Source organism: Heptranchias perlo, chromosome 29, assembly GCF_035084215.1.
Source record: "Heptranchias perlo isolate sHepPer1 chromosome 29, sHepPer1.hap1, whole genome shotgun sequence".
Lineage (NCBI taxonomy): Eukaryota > Metazoa > Chordata > Chondrichthyes > Hexanchiformes > Hexanchidae > Heptranchias > Heptranchias perlo.
Genome location: NC_090353.1, coordinates 20,624,081 through 20,646,263, shown reverse-complemented (window position 1 = coordinate 20,646,263; position 22,183 = coordinate 20,624,081). Strand labels below are relative to the sequence as shown.

Below are 22,183 nucleotides of genomic sequence, written 5' to 3'. Positions count from 1 at the left end.
CCTGCTCCAACCGCTTCAGGCAATTTGGGTTGCACATAATTAATATCAGGCAGAAGAAATCATTGAGGAAAAAACAAACAATATAGTGAACTTGGCAAACGTAATAATGGAAGAATGCACAAAAAAAACATAAAGAGCGAGGAAAGAAAGTAAAGAAAATAGAAGAAAATCTTTTCAAATGTTTCTCAGGTGTTTCTTCCCGTTTGCTATGGGAAATAAGATGAAGTAAAGCAGACGAGCTGAATGAGAACACACACAGACATACAATCCCACCATTTGTTGCAGTCTGTGCATGATGACATAATAATGTCCAAGTGCAAATATTAAACCTCACTAGTGTTGCAAATGCAGGGATTCGCTTGTGTTGGTTAAAATTAAAGGTCAGACTGTATCTGTGTTTTCAATAGAAAGTTTCTTTGTTTCAATGATAAGTTTAGCATGCAAGTTAAATTGCTAATGACAACATAACAACAGCTTAAATTCATATGGCATCTTTAATGTAGGAAAAAATCCCAACAGCAACAGCAGTTTGAATTTATATACTGTAGAAAACATTCCAAGATGCTTCACAGAGGTATAATCAAGATTTATTTAGATGTACATTGTAAATTCCTTTACCTTGTATGAGTTAATGTCCATTGTGCGTGTCTGGACATTTGTATATAAAGCAAAAGCTTTGAGCACAATGAATGTTTAAATTAAGTGCTTCTTGCAGACATAAATCTGTGACTGCTGCATGTATCTTGAGAAACCGATTGAATTAACAATTGTGCAGCAATATGTCAATTCTCAAATGGCTCCTTTTGGAACTGTGGGAGTAATTTAACCTTTGGCGATGGTGTAAAATGGGGCGATAATGGATCAGAAGAAAATCGGTTGGGGTGTATACCGGGCGGGGTGTATACTGGACGAGGTGTATGTTGGGCAGCGTGTATAACAAGGGGGGTGTATACCGGGCGGGGTGTATACTGGACGAGGTGTATGTTGGGCAGGGTGTATAACAAGGGGGGTGTATACCGGGCGGGGTGTATACTGGACGAGATGTATGTTGGGCAGGGTGTATAACAAGGGGGGTGTATACCGGGCGGGGTGTATACTGGACGAGGTGTATGTTGGGCAGCGTGTATAACAAGGGGGGTGTATACCAGTTGGGGTGTATACCGGGTGGGGTGTATACTGGGCGAGGTGTATAACGGGGAGCTGATCAGATTTCGCCCATTTTACACCATCGCCAAGTTAATACGAGTTTTAATCTTATCAAGTTTATCTTGAATAAAAACAGAAAATGTTAGAAACACTCAGCAGGTCAGACAGCATCAGTGCAGAGAGAAACAGAGTTAGCGTTTTAGGTTGATGATCTTTCATCAGAACTGGTTTATTTGGAAGTCTGACTTCAAAGGAAATTATTTGGATAAGAACAGGAACTTGCTGTAGTTCTTCAGTTCACCTCGGAATCCGATGATTGGGTCAGAAAGGACTCTGTGATATAGAATCATAGAATGGTTACAGCACAGAAGGAGGCCATTTGGCCCATCGAGCCACTACCGGGAGCATATGGAGCTTACATGACATCAATCCATTTCAGTTGGCATCAAGACGATAAGAGGTTGACTGGTGGGTTTCTCTAATCCAAACTGTCAATTTACAAGGACACTTTGCAAAATGAATAATTAATCTTTCACCAACTTTACTCATTGTATTTTTCATTCAACATTGTGCTTGATAATACTTTCCAAATTCCTTTATGCTTCATACTTCTGTGTAATTGTAAATAAATATGTTAGTTGCTTTATCCAGTACAAAGTAGACTGGGAATAGCTTTCTGCCAAATTGAAGAGAATGACAGCATATCACATTACATTTAATCCAATATGGAAACTGCTGCAAGTAGGTTAATTATTAATTCTATAGGTCACACAATTCTCCACAGTCAGATTAATGATCAGAAGAAATTATCAGATTGTAGGGAACAAGGTTCTGTAAAATACTTGAAATTGCAACAAATATTATCAGATAAATTTATTTCCATTGCACTGATATGCTGAGTTTCAATCCACAGTTAGCCTTTGGTCACTAAATTGTTTCTAAATAGGAAAGAATATGGAGTAGATATTCATCTTGGGCAGTATCGCAAGGTGATGGCATCGCATGGACTGCCCGTTATAGGCCATCGCACGGACCGCCCATTATTGTCAATGGATCTGAATATCGGGTGGGGTGGATAACAAGCGGCCATTTTGCGCTATCACTCAAGACGGATGTCTACCCCTATATTTCTATAGGGATTTCCACCCCTATATTTCTATAGGGATTCCTACCCCTATATGTGCTCCACAGATAATGTAACCAGAAGCTTTACCAATGTAACGCTTGTGTTGACTCAATTGGTAGCATTCTCGCTTTTGGGTCACAAGGTTATGGGTTCAAGCCCCATGCCCCATGAGTCCATCATCTAAGCTAATACTCCATTGATGGAGTACTGTAATGTTGGAGGTAGTGTCCGTCAGATGAGACGTTAATCCGAGGTTTGGTATTTTCCTCTTTTGTCAAACATTGCATTCTTTTCAACCCACAGGTAAAACACGGTTTCCAAACATGCGCTTCCTGATTTCATTATTGAGAATGAAAGATGCACTTGTAATAATAATCCTTTAACAGTTCCCATGCAGCTAAGGAGCTGCTGATAAAGTTCAAATGCCATAAAATCTTGTTAATGCAGCTGTGGAACGACTTGTTGTGTCAACTTCAGAAAAATCTTTGTTTACCATGAAGCTTCTATCACTGCTGCAGGCCTGCATGAAAGGGGTAAAGAGGAGATCATTTAAAAAAATGTAATATAGAATGTTACCCTTTTGATTCATTCAGATAATTTGATATTTGTTAAAGGGTTTGTCTGATCTGTTGGATGTTTCTGTTTATTGAGGGAGGAGTGTAACCCCAGTAAAAAGTCATTGTTACTATACAAGACCTGCCTCATCAGGACTGTTCCAATGAATCCTTTTACATTCAACAAAGGGATTAAGAAACCAAGGAGAACATGTGAAATCAAAACATCTGGATCAGCAAGATTTAAATGAAATAAAAATTGAAAAATGTTAATCAATTTTTGTTACTTTTTTTTAAACTAAATTTCTCCACCAGATTAGATTTGTGATTCCTTTTACAAATGTAACAGCAATCGAATTCTGGCTTTGCACGCAGAGTGTTTAGGAACGGAGTCTTATAATTTGAAACAAAAGAAGTTCTTAATTGTGGAAAAGCACCCAGATGGTCCCGTAGAGCAGGACGATATATCTGCCAGTTTATTTAGTACAATATCCTGGTAACTTTACACTGAATTTATCCAGGGAATGGTTCAGGTGGAAAACCTTTCCATTTATTACTCTGACCAAGTTGGGGCTTGCCAAGAATCACAAAGAATATTATTCTTCCCATTTGTTAAACTCGCTAATTCCACGTCTGACCGGGAATAAAAAAAATTTCCATTCGACTTACAGCTGAACAAAGCAGTACAAGTTCCTTATTAACGACCGGAACAAGATGTTAAACAAAAAAAAAAGACTTTTTACTCACTTCACTGCCATTGTTCCTTAATTCATTTTTGGAGAAAGAAAAATCCTCAGATCACCGCTTAAAACAGATGAACAATCCATGAGTACTTTCTACCCACAATGCACTACTCTTTACACATCATCTACTTTTCATTAAAGTTAGCGGACAGAGGAAAATATGGCCCACTCTCCATGAACAATTCATCTGTCAATTATCCAGCTGACTGCATCTTTCACAAAACATGGAGAGGATCGACATGGAATGGATCTATCACAAAATATCGATATAAAAAAAGGCTTGCATTTTTATAGCGTCTTTCACGACCTCAGGACGTCCCAAAGCACTTTACAACCAATGAAGTACTTTTGAAGTGTAGTCACTGGTGTAATGTAGGAAACGTGGCAGCCAATTTGCGCACAGTAAGGTCCCACAAATAGCAATGTGATAATGACCAGATAATGTTTTTTTTTAAAGTGACGTTGGTAGAGGGATAAATAGTGACCAGGACACGGAGAACTCTCCTACTCTTCTTCAAAATAGTGCCATGGGATCTTTTACATCCACCCGAGAGGTTAGACGGGGCCTCGGATTAACGTCTCATCCAAAGACGGCATCTCCAACAGTGCAGCACACCCTCAGTACTTCACTGGGGTGTCAGCCTAGATTTTTGTGCTCAGGGCTCTGGAGTGGGGCTTGAATTCACAACCTTCTAACTCAGTGGCACCAGTGCTATTAGTGATCCATGGCTGACAGCTAAACGATAATGCAATCAATTCCATTTCCTCTTTAGCCTGTAATGATTATTCAGGCACATGCCTGTATATGGGCCCCAAATATGTGCCTGACAAACATTGCATTTCAAAGCTGCATGAGTATTTAGGCAATTTTAATATTCAAATGAATGGTTTTGTTGTGGTCACAGCTACTAATGGGAACTATACACAATCTGAAGGACTATTGTAATGTTTTTAGAACAATTTTGAGAAGATACCCACAACAAATTCTTCAGGCAACAGTTTGTTCCCAGGCTCCTCACTCATATGACCAATGCTCAGGGCATAAAACCCGCCCCAAAGAAAAGCCACATACAGGGCTTAAAAAGAGCTCAGCACCTTCCTTCCAACATGTAATCCCCAGCATAAAATATAATTTTAATCCTTGACAACAATCCATGTCAGGTAAAATCCCTCTGATAATCACCAAAAACGTTTAGTTATAGAGGAATTGACCTAAATGGGAGCCCTTTTTTTCAGAAACGTATTTTCTGTGAATATTTCAATCCTATTGTTCTCAGGCTTAAAATGTGATTCTTGGGGGTAAAAAGGCAAATCTGTCTCTTATTCCATATTTCAAATCAGGAAATTCCATTGCTTGTCCTTACAGAGACACTGCAGGCAGTGGAAATCATTGTCAAATTAGGGAGTGGAATTATGACTGTGTAAGCTAACATACCCAGCAGAAAACACCTCAGTGATTATTATTGAGTGAAATTACCTGAGTGATAATCGGTGTGACTAAGGATATCTAGGGCAAATTATGTGAAAGCACATTTGTGAAATTTTTGCATTTTTCGGGTAAGGAAATGATATGTACAAGGAAATTAATTAGAAGCACATTAGTCCTAGCAGGCAGCCCGATTATAAAGATTTAATGCAGAACCCTGAAGGGTAACAGCCATTTCCTGAACAAGTTATCTTATGGTACATTGCACGAACTGCCTTCAACTTTCCCCAAGTTGAGAAAGCTTTTTCAAATTATAGCACTGCATCAATGGAAGGTTTAAGTTAAAAATATGTATATATGATTGACTCTGTGTTTGTTTTAACTCCACTAACTGTATTGCAAAGTTGTCTTCCAATTTCTGTCTGTAGCCCTACTCTACCAGCATCGCGCTGGCCCGACATTCAATCACGCTTCGCCGGGAATCCATGTTTGCACACTTTGCAGCTTTTGTGGAAGCTCAAATGGCTGCCATGCAGACTCTGCGCACCACAATGGAGAGATTAGTGGGTCGAATGGATAAGGGCTTTGAAGGGGTTGGTCACCTTCTGCAATTTGCTCTCCCGCAGATCAGTGGAAGAGATGAGCCCCAGCCCCAAAGGAGTGGCAGTGGTGTGATGGAAGAAGTATGTGCTGGCCTCTCTCACGATGTCAGCACTTCTGCACATTGCCTGCCCATCCCACCAATCAACCAATAGTCAGCCACATGGCAGATGGCTCAGACTGCCTGACAGCAACTGAGTTACGGCAGCCGACGGCCGGGCCCTCACAGGATTGAGCACCCAGAAGTCACTGGGACGAGCATCACAATGGTCCCCAAATGAGGAACAGCAGCCTTGCACCAGCTCAGCTCAGGCCACGAGGGGAGCCCTTCCTGAGAATAATAGTTAGGAAACTTTCAAACAAGAGCACGGTTGATAACCTGGGTGGGAAATGAAAGGCAGGCATGTGTTATGTTTGGCAATAAATTAATCACATTTATCAAATATAGCACTTTGGTCTGCAGTGTGCTTCCCATTCTCCAAGGTCTTCCTCATCTGAGAAGGATTGCTGCTGCGGTGTCACCTCCAAATATAGGCCACTCTAATGCAATGTTGCGCAATATGCACCAGACCACGATGATGTAGTTACTCTATCTATCTAGGGCATATTGCAGGGAGCCTCCTGAGCAGTCCGGACACCTAAACCTCTATTTGAGCATTCCTGTCATGTTCTATAAGGATCCCAGTTGTGTCCTAGCTTCATTTGGATCTGTGTTGCTCAGGCATGGTGGGGTTGCTTGTGGGTGTTATCAGCCAGGTCTGCAGGGGGTGACCCTTGTCCCCACGCAGCCATCCTGTCAAGTTCCTCACAGGCTCGAATAGTTTGATAGAGTGACTGAGTATAAAAGCATCACGGCAGCTCCCTGGGTACCTTGCATGGACCTGTATGATGTTGTTCCTGTGATCGGCCACTTGCTGGGCATTGATCGAATGGTATCCTTTTCCATTTCCGAACGTTGCTGACTTTCAGTCATAAAGTACTGATCATCTCCCATCAGTAGTCCAATCCATATTAGTCTTGATCTACAACAAGGGAGATAGGCTATTGCCTCTAGAATCAGTCCACTATACCAATATTATGACAAAATTCCTTACAGTACCAATTTTACTATCAATATTTATCCATATCCACACACTGATTAAACATTTGCACTACTGAAGATTGTTTTTACTTCCAGAAAAAAATACTAAAAAACAAAACGAGTTTTTCTTTTAAAAGTGAATTAATCAGGGGTTTTCATATATTAGTTCTTTAGTTTAATTGGTGTGATATTTTTAGGTTGTTATTTTGACCTAGGCGTCTCATTCCTCAAAATGGTAACAATACAATTTTTGCCTCTCCCGGGAGATTGTCCAGCTAGTTGGTGAGGTGGAGGTGGGGAGGGGTTGGGGAATGGATGGAAGGTCATGGTGTACATAAGTTGCACCTAGACCATAAGCGTCAAGCTCAATGGACCTGCTGGTCTTTTCCTGTCCTTCGTTTTTGTATGTTCGTATTGGCATGTACTTTGAGTGAGAAAATATTATTGGTATCGCCACTAAGAAGTTATTTTTAGTAATTTCATTGATATCATGGTCCCATGAATATAATAAGAGATTCAGGCAATCTATTCACATAGGGCAGATCAAATTCTTGGTTTCCGATAAATGTCTTTAAATGAACTATTTTCAGAAGTCTGAGATTCATAGCTTTTTAAAATATTTTTGCAAAGTCTTATTTTGAAAATTGTTTAAAGCTTCCCGAAATACCATAAGACAAATTTAAACGTTAACAGGGAGGTAAGATTGAACTTCAAGACTGTGCAGTACAATTCCAATACATCCACAAAATGTTTCACGATAATTTGATCATCGACAAAGATAATGTAAATGAGGAATTGCATTACTTGATGAAGAGGCATGTAACAGGAGAGAACTTTATTTCCTGGTCGTAATATTTCATTGAAACTGATGGGACAAATGCAGAAAGAATTTGAAACAAAACTGTATTGGAACAGTGCTTTGAGTTGAATGCCAGTGGCAGTCCCAAGAAGAACAGGAAGAGTGGAATTTTCTGGCAATTGAGTCTATAATCTTGACAGCTGGCCTCAATTTCCTCAGTGTTTCTTGAGGCAGTGTAACTAGCGCACTGCACTGCACATTAGTCCATTTACCACAAGCTCTATGTAACCTGCCAAACTGTCCCTTTTTATAAATGGCGTTTAATGTAATTGCACTAAAGCTAAGACCAAATCGATATTTTAGCTTTTTTATTGAGGTAAATACACAGAGAAGATGGAAATGTAGACATTTTGTGAGATCGCTAACATTCGTTGCTGGACACTTTCATACCTTTGTTCTATAATCTACTAAATGAAGTAAAAAGATATTTCTGAACATTACCAGATGCATATGGTATTATTTATTCACACATGTTTTAAGGCAATTAATGCTTATTATTTGGTCTAGCTAAATGGGCAGATTTAAAGAGATGGTTATTCTTCTTGTACAAAAGTCCTGTGTTGTGTCTGTAAAATTTCCATTCTAATAATGCAAAATAGGGATTTATTTTGTGCCCACATAAAAGATGCTAACTGATTTCTGTGGTGCAACGTTGATTCCCATTTTAAACTACTGTATCCTGCTCGTTTGATTAGAACCTGCAGCTTTCATGGAAAAAAATGCCTTTAAGATTCCAACAAATTTCAAATACATAAAAGATTGCTGTGTTTTAGTAACTCTCCTGCAGAAGACAAGCAGAAATATATAGCAAAGTATATTCTGAAAATACATTTAAATTCCACCTAGCAATACCACCGGCATTCATAGATTGCCTTATCATATCAGAGCATCTCATATTGCTTCATAGAATCATGTATTTTTGAAGTGACTGTTATTATGTAGTTTAATCCAGAAAATAGTATAACTCATTTTCTCTGGGGATGCAATCCTGAGAATTTCAATAAAAGGCGGAATTTCAACTCTCAGCCCTCCCGGGAGCTGAAACTGGGAGGGCTAGTCAATTTTAACAGCAGGGTTTCATTAACATCTGACCAGCCAGCTGCCTGCCCAAAACGGGTGTCCAGAGGCAGCTCGCCAGCTTTGGGCCTCTGAAGATCTGGCGGACCAGAGGCCACCAGGCTGACAGTCAGGTAAGTCTCAGAGTGGGAACTTTCGGGAGGGTTTCATGGTTAGGAAGGTGGGGATGCTCCGAGCGGAAGCAGCCCAAATTTCCTTTGTAGGGCCCAGAGGATCACTTCTGCTCCTTCTGGCCCCACAAAGGTAAGTTTTGGACTTGCGTCTCCGCTGGGTGTCCGGCAAGTTTTACTGAGCGGAGTGGTTGAGGTGGGTGCCTCACTCAGTTGGCAGTTCAAACAGTATTGAGATCTTATCTAAGTGAAAGGACCACAATTTGCACATATTTACGAGGCTCCTGCCAGAGACAGGCAAGCAGCGCCCCAGTCGCACCAAGAAAATAGCAGCGTTAAAATAACTGCGTGATGGGAAACGAGCAGTAAATGCATCGCTTGGATTTTAACTCCAGTTCCACCCAGTTTCCACCAGGCAGGGAGAGTTAAAATTCCCCAGAAATTGCACATTGAATCAGTCAGTCACTTCTTAAAAGTACATGCAATTCAATAAATAAAATGTTGGCTGAAGCCAGAACACAGTGAGGCTACACATACATACATAGGTATATATCCCTACCTCGAATAGATCTTAAACTGATCCATTAGACTTATCCATTGTTGTGATATCCCACCATCAATCTGCTTCACACTTTTTCCTGTTTGGGGATTTTGTGGATGGCTCCACAAAATACTACTGGCCACTGTCTCCTCCCCAAGCACCTACCCGTGAGCTGGCTCGGCATCGGAGCTAGCTGGACTTCGTCAGGCACCGACCGACAAACTGCATCAGCGGGCCTGTTTGGCGCCCACAGCCTGCCACTTTCATTCAAATGAGGCCCGATGCCAACTTTGGCTCGGGCCGAAGGCTGGCATGGACCGGAGCACGGAGCACAGAGCAATTGCTCTTCCAATGTGCCACCTGTTTTGGGGGCAAGCCGAATTTCTCCCCCGTCATTTTTTGCTGTGGTCAGTCACATACCAAACAGTAGGAACAGGTTTAGAACTTAAGGATTTTTAGGTATAAAAATTCTTTGAAGAGCAGGTCAGACATTGTCTGTAAAGAAAGGAAAAATGCTGACATTTCAGGCATAGCCCTTCATCAGAACTGGAAGATATTACAGATGAACAGCTTATAAGAAGGAATAGAGTGAAGAGACCGTATATGCAAGAAAAGAAGACTAAGCTGTAATGCGATTAGGTGGAGAACAGGAGGTGGTTAAATGGCAGAAGTGATAATAGCGTAAGACAGAAGGAGGCATGATGAGAGAAATTAGAGAAATAAAAGACATACATGGGACCAAGAGAACGCATGAATAGTTAAAGCGGGTTAGCAAGTAAACTCCCCAATTAAGCAAACCTGCTTTAACTAAAGATTACTGATATTCCACAAAAGACCTGGCTTTACCAAGCAAACCAATGGGACAGACTTGAAAAGATAAACATTGGGGCAGATAAAGCTGTGAGTCGGGTGCTACTCATCACATATGAGCTGGCCATGCACTAAAATCTGAGGCGAGCATCTTTGAATATTTAAATGTTGCTCCTGACACACTAGGAGAGTACAGAAATGTGGGGCAGGACTTTCTATGCTAATAGCTGCTGGAGCAGGTCAAAAGGATTCTGTTTCGGGGGAGGAGCACAGCATCCAAGCAAAGTCGATCTTTTGAGGTCCAACAGTCCAGTTATGGGTAAGCTTAACTGGATACAATCAGTGCAAAAGGTATTGAGAGCACAGAATTCTTAAATTGCATTCAGGAGAACTTTAGCCAGTACGTAGCAAGCCCAACAAGAAGGGGGGGTGGGGGTGGTGGTGCAGTTCTGGATTTAATTTTAGGGAATGAAGCTGGGCAGGTGGAAGGAGTATCAGTGGGACAGCATTTTGGTGGTAGTGATCATAATTCAGTTAGATTTAGCATAGTTACGGAAAAGGACAAACAGGAGTAAAACTTCTAAATTGGGGAAAGGCCAATTTTACTAAGCTGAGAAGTGATTTAGCAAAAGTGGACTGGAAACAGCTACTTGAAGGTAAATCAGTGTCAGAGCAGTGGGAGGCATTCGCAGGGGAGATGCAAGGGGTTCAGAGTAAACATGTTCCCACAAAGAAAAAGGGTGGGACTGCCAAATCTAGAGCCCTCCTCTGGATAGTAAGATCAGGCAAAAAAGGGGCAATCCTGTTCGGGTTCGGAGCCCGTCTCCAACCCACTGACGTCTGAGTTCCCCACGGGCAATTAAAGCCGGTGGGATGATAGATGAAGAGCTAAACGTACCTCATTGAGGTACTAAAGGCACTTTACTTGTGACATAGTACGTGGTTAGAACGATTTTTAACTTACCTGGGCGGCTTTCCCATGGCTTCTGATTCACACCTGTTGAAACCAGACATGAAGGGCCGGATCAGGCAAAAAGAAACTAAATAAATTAAATAAAAAACACTGCACAATGTTAAAACACAAAATCAACCTACCTTTCCACCCTGCTCCGATGGCCGATGGCCGATGTCCCCCTCTTCACCCCCCGATGTCCCCCCAATCTCCCTTTCTTCACCCCCCGATGTCCCCCACCGATCTTCCCCTCCCCCCGATCTTCCTGTCCCCCCGATCTTCCATTCCACCGCCAGATGACGTCTTGCTCTCTCTATTTCTTTCCCCCCACCCTTGCATTGCAGCTCCTGACAGCAGCCAGCCTGTCAATCAGGCTGGCTGCTGCGTGCGAAACCCGGAGAGCACATTAATCACCATCAATTACGATGCGATTGCGTCGGAAACTGTAGGTTTGTTTATTCGGGTTTGCCACGCGCACCTTCACCCCACTGCTCCCCCCACCCATGCTACCAACCCGCCACCATTTCAAAATTGAGCCCTTTGTGTCTGTCTTCACAATAGAGGGAGACGATGCAGAGATTGTAGTTAAGGAGGAGAAGGAGTGTGAAATATTGGATGGAATAAACATAGTGAGAGAGGAAGTATTAAGGGGTTTAGCACTTTGATGTAGATAAATCACCAGGCCCGGATGAGATGTATCCCAGGCTGTTAAGAGAAGCAAGGGAGGAAATAGCAGAGGCTCTGACCATCATTTTCCGATCCTCTCTGGCTACAGTTGTGGTGCCGGAGGATTGGAGGACTGCTAACCTTGTACTGTTGTTTAAAAAGGGAGAAAGAGATAGATCGAGTGATTATAGGCCAGTCAGTCTAACCTCGGTGGTGAGCAAATTATTAGAATCGATTCTGAGGGACAGCATAAATCGTCATTTAGAAAGGCACGGGTTAATCAAGGACAGTCAGCATGGATTTGTTAAGGAAGGTCGTGTCTGACTAACATGACTGAATTTTTTGAGCAGGTAACAAGGAGGGTCAATGAGGACAACGTGTTTGATGTAGTCTACATGGATTTTAGCAAGGCTTTTGACAAGGTCCCACATGGCAGACTGGTCAAAAAAGTAAAAGCCCGTAGGATCCAAGGTAAAGTGGCTAGTTGGATCCAAAATTGGTTCAGTGGCAGGAAGCAAAGGGTAATGGTTGTTTTTGCGACTGGAAGGCTGTGTCCAATGCGAATTCGCAAGGCTCAGTGCTGGGCCCCTTGCTTTTTGTGGCATATATTAATGATTTGGACTGAGATGTGAGGGGCTTGATCAAGAAGTTTGCAGAAGACACAAAAGTTGGCCATGTGGTTGATAGTGAGGAGGAAAGCTGTAGACTGCAGGAAGATATCAATGGACTGGTCAGGTGGGCAGAAAAGTGGCAAATGGAATTCCATCCAGAGAAGTGTGAGGGTTAGGGAGGGCAAACAAGGCAAGGGAGTACACAATAAATGGGAGGATACTGAGAGGTGTAGAAGAAGAAAGGGACCTTGGAGTGCATGTCCACAGATCCCTGAAGGTAGCAGGACAGGTAGATAAGGTGGTTAAAAAGGCATTTGGGATACTTTCCTTTATTAGCCGAGGCATAGTGTATAAGAGCAGGAAGGTTATGCTAGAACTGTATAAAACATTGGTTAGGCCACAGCTTGAGTACTGCGTATAGTTCTGGTCACCACATTACAGGAAAGGTGTGATTGCACTCGAGAGGGTACAGAGGAGATTTACGAGGATATTACCAGGGCTGGAGAATTTTAGCAATGAGAAAAGATTGGATAGGCTGGGGTTGTTTTCTTTGGAACAAAGGAGGCTGAGAGGAGATTTAATTGGGGTTTTTAAAATTATGATGGGACTAGATAGAGTGGATAGGGAGGACCTATTTATTTTAGCAGAGGGGTCAGTGACCAGGATTTCAAGTAATTGGTAGAAGGATGAGAAGAGAGCTGAGAGAAATTTTTTAACCCAGAGGGTGGTGGGGGTCTGGAACTCACTGCCTGAAAGGGTGGTAGAGGCAGAAACCCTCAACTCATTTAAAAGGTACTTGAAGTGCTGTTACCTACAGGGCTACGGACCAAGTGCTGGTAAGTGGGATTAAGCTGGATAGTTCTTTTTCGGCCGGCATGGAGACGATGGGCCGAATGGCTTCCTTCTTTTCAAAGGGTGCTGAGCAACTGATGTGCTTCTCAGGCATTATGGAGAGAAGGCCTCATTTGTATTGCCTTGATGGGCCTTGCACGCAACACAGAGTAGGCCTTAGACCTTTACTGGGATCCACTAATGAGGTCGATAATACACATTATCAACCCCACTTAGTCAGACTTTTTGACTTTTTTTCTTCTACCAATATATTCACAGAGGATTTGAAGTTTTGGGATTTCAAGCTCAGAAGTCAATATCAGTGTAACAAGTCTATGCCCTGAGATGCATCATAGCAGTGGTTCAAGTCCAGAAGCCTTTCTTTAATGGGTAGTGGTGTAACATGCAAACAATCAGAGAGTCCTTCAACATGGATATTTTTATGTTATCTGGTAAAGATAACACACCAGCAACTCTTATGCCATTTATAATCTGTAATTAAAACCAATTACCAGTAATATAGCAACAACAATTCCTTGGACATTGTTTCCACAAAATCCAAGCTTCCAGATCACAAGATGCAAGGTGTAGAAGTGATCTAATTGTCAGATGCAGCTGAGAATAAGACAATAATTCGGAACTTCAAGCAGATCTTAAAGTGCAATAATTTCACAGATCTCTATCACTAACCACAGCAGACATCGAAAATTCACTTCTGGCAAAGGGTTACACCCACAAAGTCAACCTAACTTTCTCCATCAGATGCAAACCAACCTGCTGTGTTTTTCCAGGACTTGGGGATTTATATGAAACATTCATGAATTAATTCTGCTCATCAAGGTCAACAGATGAATCAAACACAACATTTTAGTCCAGCTGCATTTCCAGACCTAGCAAGGTTTGGTTTCAAATGTAACCTATTTTGATGTGTCTCCATAAGTAAACAAACCCCTTTTTTTTAAAATGGGTTTACGATCGGACTTATTCTTTTTGATTGTACATTTCTCTGCCGTTGTCAGCCATCCATTTCCTGGACAATATCTGTAGAAGAAGAAGATGCATGTGAGATGCAGCTGTCAGCTCAGGTTGGAAGCAACTTATGGAAAAATTGTGTTGTGGAAAGTGACCAGAAGAGTGGAATGTCACTGGCGTCCCTTTTTTAGAGTCATTCCTCAAAGTGGAAACAGTAAATGCCTGGGGTTAATTGCCCACCAACAAAAAGATTCTGTTCCATACTGATAATTAGGCAGCAGCCCAAATCACTAGCAGGCAGAGCAGCAGGTCTTCAATGAGTAGTGGAATGCTTTCGTTGACTGCCTTCTATCATATTTATGGCAATACATGTTTCTAGCATATCAACGTTAATATCTGACACAGTCCTCGATTTCTTGTAAAATTACCTCAAAGTAGTGGTATGAATAGTAGGGACGGAACACAAAATGGGTTCTTGGAGCTTATGGGAAATTGGATAAAAACAGCCTCAGAAACTCAGCCATCATAGACACAGGTCATAGATTTCTCTGGTGTTTCCTCCTAGGTTTGGGTATGCAAGTCATTTAGATAAATGTTTTCACAATATGGGGGAACAGTTAATTTTTCATATGTTGGTAATTAAGGCCCTTTCTGCAGTTATTTGTCAGTCAATGACTTGTACTATTGCCCACATGGGAATTCACCATTTTCTGATGAGATACTGTCATTGAGGGTAATAATCCTCAGCATGAAAGTGCGCTCTGTACTCACCCCCACCCCCCCACACTCAATCTACACACAAGGAAGCAGGCCTGGAAGGAAATGACGTAGTGCTGTCTCAATCACAGAAGGACTTGGCAGGCTAGAGAAAGATTTAATGATCTCACGAGGTAAAGAAAAGAGCATTCACTCACCATCAGGGCGTCTCAAGTGGAGGCCTGTAACAACTAAAAGTGCTCATAGAATCAGAAAAGACTGTGGCCCAAATGTTTGACTTCAGTAGTCCGAAGGGGATGATAAAGGCTGATAGAGGCTAGATCCAGGATCTTCCCATTTACACCATGTTGTCCACTACACATTAAACATGCTACCACCTATAATTCTACTTGCTTTATGTATAACCCTGGTTGACTTTCAATATTGGAACATGATCTACCATAAAATTAAACCTCTGTAGTTCCCTACTACCATACGGGGTGATTTTCCTGGCACTCCTCTATACCCACCTGCTAGGCCCGAAGCATTAACAAGGGGATGTTGTCATGCAACTGGTCACAAGGGTCACAGCAGCAAATTCAAGATTTTGAACAGTATAATAAACTGGTCGGGAAAAGAATGGGAAACTCTAGGGCACTAATTAATGTAACAATTCCATTTTGTTCCAAAACACCTGTTGGCCTATTTATGACAATGCAACTCCATGGACAATTTTCAAACTTAGTTACAGTCCTAGCATAGTATCTATTACAGTGGCTGGGAAGCCCTTTGGGGTGCCCTAAGGATGAGCCGGGTAATTTTTGGTGCCATACATTAGGCTGGATGTAATTATTACCCAGTATTCCACAGGCCCAAGGATGATATTGTGTGTTCAATCCCTACTGTTGATATCAGACCCTGAGGTAATCCTACAAGAAATGAGGGACTACATCAGTTACATAAATGCACGTTCTTTCTTGCTTTCTACCAGTCAGAACTGTAACTTGCAGAAATTGTCATTCTGCCTCTTCGGATGCAATTGTGCTTCATTTTTAAACAGCGTTAAAGTCAGCGTATAATTATTTCAATTTATTGAAAAAAGTTTACTAGTCATAATAGTTAAAATGTAATTGGTGTTTTTCTATTGTCCATGTAACAACAACAACAACAATTTGCATTTATAGAGATTAATCACAAACTTTATAAATGAGGCCAGTCAAAATAACCTGAAACTAAAAGCTATAACTTATCAGTTCTGAAGAACGGCTCAGCTTGAAATGTCAACCTATCTTTTCTCTTCACAGATGCTGACTAACCTGCTGCCTTTATCAGCATTTTCTATATTTGTTTCATGATTGTGACTGTAAGCCTGGTCTGCAAGGGATCAGATGTAGTAAAATAGCTTTTAATGTTGTTTTACAAAGCTAATGGACCTTGGTTACAAAGCTACCCTGTTATAATGTACATTTTGCCTGTTTCCCAGGCAGAATAACAAGGATACACTGTATACTGTCTTAACTGTAATAACTCTTTAACCTCAAAATTCAGGACAGCCGAAAACATCACCAAACACTGCAACTACTCATTGCTCCCTTGAACTTGTGTTGTTTCTATAACTTGTCTGCCATTTAAAATGCCGTGTTTTATAATAACCTTTAAATTATTTCCTAACTAATGATTTAAGTCTGGAAATTACTGTTGCAACTATTAGCGGACAAATGGGAAATGCATTTCTGTGCTCACTATTTTAACACCTGTTTGTTTTAAAATAGTGGGCAGAGGAATATCAGATGATATGTGTTAAGCATTCATCCATTAATATTGCCAACAGTATTTTCTAATTGCTGTATTATCCTACCTCGTTATCTTGGTCTTATTAGCCTCGATATTCCGGCCTCCTCCTACCAATTTGTCAGTGGATCTACGGTGAAAAGGGTCAGAAACTTGTTTGAGGATGTGCTCTGCTGCGTTCCTGACTCTGTATGCCTCCCCCCATTTCCCGATGCCTGGCCTGGTAGTGTAGAACATGCCCTCCCACATACATAAATGAAAGGCAAATGAGGGAAGTGTTTCCTCTGATGTATTTCCAGGCATTTGCCTGAATGATGGATGCAAGGGCTACCCGTTAGGCCCAGGCACACAGCATTCTCAGGTCGGAGGAGGAGCTGAAGAATTTGCGGGGTGGTTGGTGGGTGGGAGAGCAGGGCCTGTGCAAGCACTCACAGAAATGGGGCCTTGCACAGGCCCATGAGGAGTGAACAAAATAAAACAAAAGGCCATTTTTGTAGGCAGCGTGGAGGCTGCTTGCTTCCTTTTCCCACAGCTGGCCCCTGAGGTTGCAGCCAGAATTTTCTATGCTGATTTCAGTGACACTTCCTAAAAGGACAGGGAGCCCACCACTAGTCCATATATGACCCTGTGGCCAGAATCCCACCCTGTTAGAAATAGGTCTCAATCAGAGGGGACCAGAAAATCTCGACTGTTGTCCCTTCCTGGTTTGTTTGTGCAACTTCTTGTCTTGCAAAATGAACTGAGGAGGAAGAAAAGACCATCTTCAGGCATGAATAAATCAGGAAGCTGGCGCATTGGTGAGTGTAATGGCTTGATGTGTAGAGGCACAACACGGTCCCATTTCCATGATTCTCCACATGGTGGGTGCCCTGTAATGACTAAGATATCAGATGATGTACTGTATGCGGGACTGAGCAGGTCAACCTGAGCTAAGTTAACTCACCCGCTATCAGTCAACTACAGAGGAGCACCCAAAAGCTTTGGAGCAGGGATTGGTGCACGGTGGAACCTAAACGGCTGAAGAAAGAGTTCAGTTGCACAAGCAGGGATTGTTACTTGAGAATGAGTATATGGGAAAGGTTATTATTACAATATCTGCATGATTTCATTGACTTAACAGTTGTAAGTTAGTATTCAGTGATGTTCTCACATTGTATGGTGTGACGACATCTTTTATGTCTAGGAATTTAAGGAAGCATTCCAGATAGAAATATTTTGGACTAGGGATCGGTGTTTGGAAATATTTACTTTGCCGACGTAAATGTTTATTAGAAACGAGAAACACTATCATAAATAGTGGCCCAGAATTCCCGGGAACTTGCACCATTGTAATCATCGTTTTACGGCACAAAAGTCCCAGGAAATTACGGTCTAAGTCACTTGCTCCATAATTTCCGGGGACATTTGCACCACACTGCCATTATCCTCGCTGAAACAGTAAGAAATTAATGATAACACCTCCCCCATTAAAATCAACGGCAAGCGAGTTTGCTGAATAACGGTTTTACAGCCGCTGCGATTTAGGCTTTAAAATAATGGTGCTGGTGAGCCCATTGTGATTGGTAGCAGTGTGAGTCATTGCTCCAAGATTGGTTTCCTTCAAACATGTTTTAGAGTTTTCCTGAGTTTGTTTGCTTAGCTCCAGGAGAGCCTGATCCCTATCTGAGTGCTGCCTTTTTGCAGATGTTAAATCATACTGCAACTTCACGCACAGATTATTACTATATTAGATTCCAGAAGAGAGTTTAAAAATCAGAATAAGATGAAATCGTAAAATATTGGAAACACACCAATGCCAGTTGTAACATAGGTACATTTATATTTCTCAACATGATTGGCTGCGGGGTGATTAGATCTAACTTCAATACTTTATTGTTAGACCTCAAATTAAAATTGCCTTCAAATACTGAACATATTTTCCAAGTGAGTGATGTGCACGCTCTCATCTGGGAGCTGAGGTCTACCGACAGAAAAGCTCAGAGCTCCCAGTCCCTTTCATAGAATTATAGAATCTTACAGCACAGGAGGAGGCCATTCAGCCCATTGTGCCTATGCCGGCTCTTTAAAAGAGCTCTCCATTTAATCCCATTCTCCTGCTCTTTCCCTATAGCTCGGCAAATATTTTCTTTTCAAGTATTTATCCAATTCCCTTTTCAAAGTTGCTATTGAATCTCCTTCCACAACCCTTTCATACATCACATCAACTCTCTGCATTAATAAAAATTCTTATCTCCCCTCTGGTTCTTTTGCCAATTATCTTAGGAACGTAGGAACAGGAGTAGGCCATTCAGCCCCTTTCACACCTCAAGGTTCCCCCAAGAAGTGGCTGTTCACGACAGCATCTTGGCTATCAGTGAGATGTCCACCTCCTTTCCCATAGTAATGGAGCTGAACGTTGGAGGGAAGGCGTACATAACCAAACATGACACTCTGGTCAGTGTCTCAAATTCACTCCTGGAGAAGCTGTTTTTCAGGAACAAGGTGCTTCCCAGTGACAACAGGGGCCCTTATTTTATAGACCGGGATAGATTCTTCCTTGGGTAGGTCTCGGATTATCTCATAGACAAGCAGTTGGTCCTGACTGAGCAATTCCCAGACAAGGAGAGCCTGTTGAGAGACGCTGAGTACTTCCACCTCTGCAAGCAAATCAAATCTCTGACGTCCAAGGTTGTAAAGCAGAGCTCAGTGACAGATGGGACGTGCCAGAGTGACATTGAGGAGAACTCCTGGCCAAGAGTGTTCCTTTACTCAGGGGCAGCAGTGAAGAGATCAGGGTTTGTAACCACCTGCTACTGCGGCTCCTATACCTTAGCCTGGGATAACCAGGCAGATGCAGGGATCATGGTCTATGGCAGAATTGCTCTGGCAAAAGAGGTTTTTGGGGACACTCTGAAAAGCCGAGACCATGATCAGTCCCCTGAACAGTACACGTCCAGGTTTTACCTGAAAATCACCGACCCTCTCACACGGTCCATTTTAATTCATTTCTTTAATCTGCACTTACTAGTGCTCAGTACAGACTGAACATGAATACTTAAAGTAGTATGTCCTTCATAGATACTCCATTTATCATCAACTGAAGTTTTCCCAGGTGCTATACCTCACAATTAGCTATGGCAAAATTTCTGCACAAGCCTCTTTTCTCACCTCAGGGTCAGCAACTTCTTTATCTTCACATCGTCCTTGATTTTTTTTAATCGAAGAACATTTTCCTTACTTAGTTTCAATTTATTATAGATCTGTTAATGAATATTTTAAAAATCTATGCCAATAAAGTTAATAAAGGAAAAAGAGTAAAAAATTGCAAATGTCAGAAATCTGAAATAAAAGCAGAAAATGCTGGAAATACATGCCAGGGCAGTCAGCATCTATAAAGAGAAAAGACGGATTCTGGTGTTTTGGGTGTGACCCTTTCATCAGAATGTGATGGATTTGCTCAATCAGCGCTTAAATAAAAAAAGTGCAGTTTCTGCAGCTTATAGCTTTAACAGTAAAATATATTAAAATTCACAAATGAATACAAATATGCACAGATCAAAATTAGTCATGAAATGTCGACTACTGGCTAAAAAGGAGAAAACAGTATGGAAGAAAAATCAACTTCAAGCAAAAATATTGGTTGAATAGATTGAGATGCCATGAGGAGCCTTGTGGTTTACCTGCTGTCCATAAGCAGCCTTTTATTATCTGTGTTTGTGATTGCTTACTATAGTTTTACAATAAAACATCAGTCTGTGAGATTCCACAGCCCAGTGAACAGCGATATTGTTGAACCCAAATCATTTTGGTTTGCCCTACTTTATTTTGCTTTCTTTAGTCAGTTTTTGCATTTGTTAAAGATCCAATGCCAATACTGGAAGTGATGACCCTGGAGCTGCTTTTGAGGAAAGCACTGTAGGAGTATTAATAATAGTTTATGAATGGCCAGTTTTTATATCTCTGAAGGCTCTCATTTGCTTCAGTGACTGGAATGTTTCTTTTACGTAAATGATTTTATGCTATTCTCTCACTAGGTCTCAGTATTACAACATCACATCGAACATGTCACCACATGCAAACCTACGGCATTTTAAAAACATTCAAATTGCTGTTCCTTTTGAAGTCTACAGAAAATGCAGAACTTTCCTTCTTAATCACAAAACATTTCTTGGTCACCGTTTCAAGATTTTTTAAAAAACTGTCATCAGATTGGAGGGGTTCTACCCTCTCTGCTCCTTATAGTCAGACATCACTTAATGCCAAGGCCTCCTTCTGTAATGGGAATTCTTCTGATAGTCTTGATCTTTTATGTTTCCTCTATGTTCTCATTATTCTCTTGTAGTCCACACTACGATGTAACTCCCACTGCGAGTTTTAGAACGCAAGCTATTCCATTTACTTTTCAATGATAAGGTTTTTTTTATTGATGTAATAAAATACTGGAATAATGTCACTTTCATATTGTTGGAGGTGCAGATATGCTAACTTCATGATATGTTACATTATATTGCTGGTACAATTTATGATATGAATCTTATGCTGATTAAAATGAAGGAATATACTAATAAAATAAATATGCCTCCAGCAAAACATAAGGTTTAAATGTAATATAAAAATTCTCGACCCTCCCAACACTATAGTGTCGCTGTCCTACAATACACTATCCTACAAAGTGAAAGGGATCATCGCATAATGCAAAATAAACTTTTCCCAGGATTGGTGAAATTGTTAGGAGGCAATAGGTAGGCAGCAAAAGCAGGTATTTTTACATAAGTACTTGCTAATTCTGAATAGACAACAGTAGATCCCTGTCTCTGGTCAACTGTGATTTACAAAAAAAAGTAATGGCTCGTTTATGCAAAGACTTGATGCTTCGAAATGGCAGAAGCTGATGCATTTAAAGAAAAAATGCTTCTTTGTATACCTTGGAGAATAAAGTACAGCCCTGAAGCTAGTATACACAGCTTTATCAGTTCTCTTTTTGACTGCTACAAATAGTTGGTGGCACAATGCACAAGACAATTCATTTTTATTTTTGAATACAATACCTTAATTCTATTCCTTTATTTTGATGTGACAGGCAGGTTTAGGGTTCTGCTAGTGGTAGTGCAGGAGGAATGGAATACATTTTTTGTGGTACATCACATTCTACCACCGCTGTTCTAAAAGCAACATTCTTCAGGTTTTGGCCCATATTTACATTTCTGAAGAGAAGAATAGACACCTCGGCAGAAAGTGACTCTTGTCACTTAAATGGGATATATAGGGATGCCACATTTTGATAGCTGTTTCAAGCTAATGTTAAGATGGCACTAGTAATGATGCTAATGGTTATTTAAACTCCATTTCTGACTTCTTCAAACATCTCAGGAAATCTAAAAACTAAAAGAATCTCTTCCCTGAAGTAATAGGAAATATTACTCAATTAAGTTATTAACTTTTGAGAATGCAGACTTCCTATGAAATGTATTTCTTTTTTGTGGAGGACTTGTTAAACCGTTTACATATGTTGCTTCATTATAGTTTGCATCTGGAAAATGTCATGATAACCCACGTGGCTCTGCATTCAACTTTCAATTCAGATTTTGAAATATTCCTCAACAATACATTTA

General features: G+C 41.1%; 1 pseudogene; it reads left to right on the top strand.

The window, feature by feature from the left end:
• Positions 1 to 1,871: 1,871 nt before the first annotated feature.
• Positions 1,872 to 21,853, top strand: LOC137299684 (BTB/POZ domain-containing protein KCTD8-like; annotated as a pseudogene).
• The last annotated feature ends 330 nt before the right edge of the window (positions 21,854 to 22,183 follow it).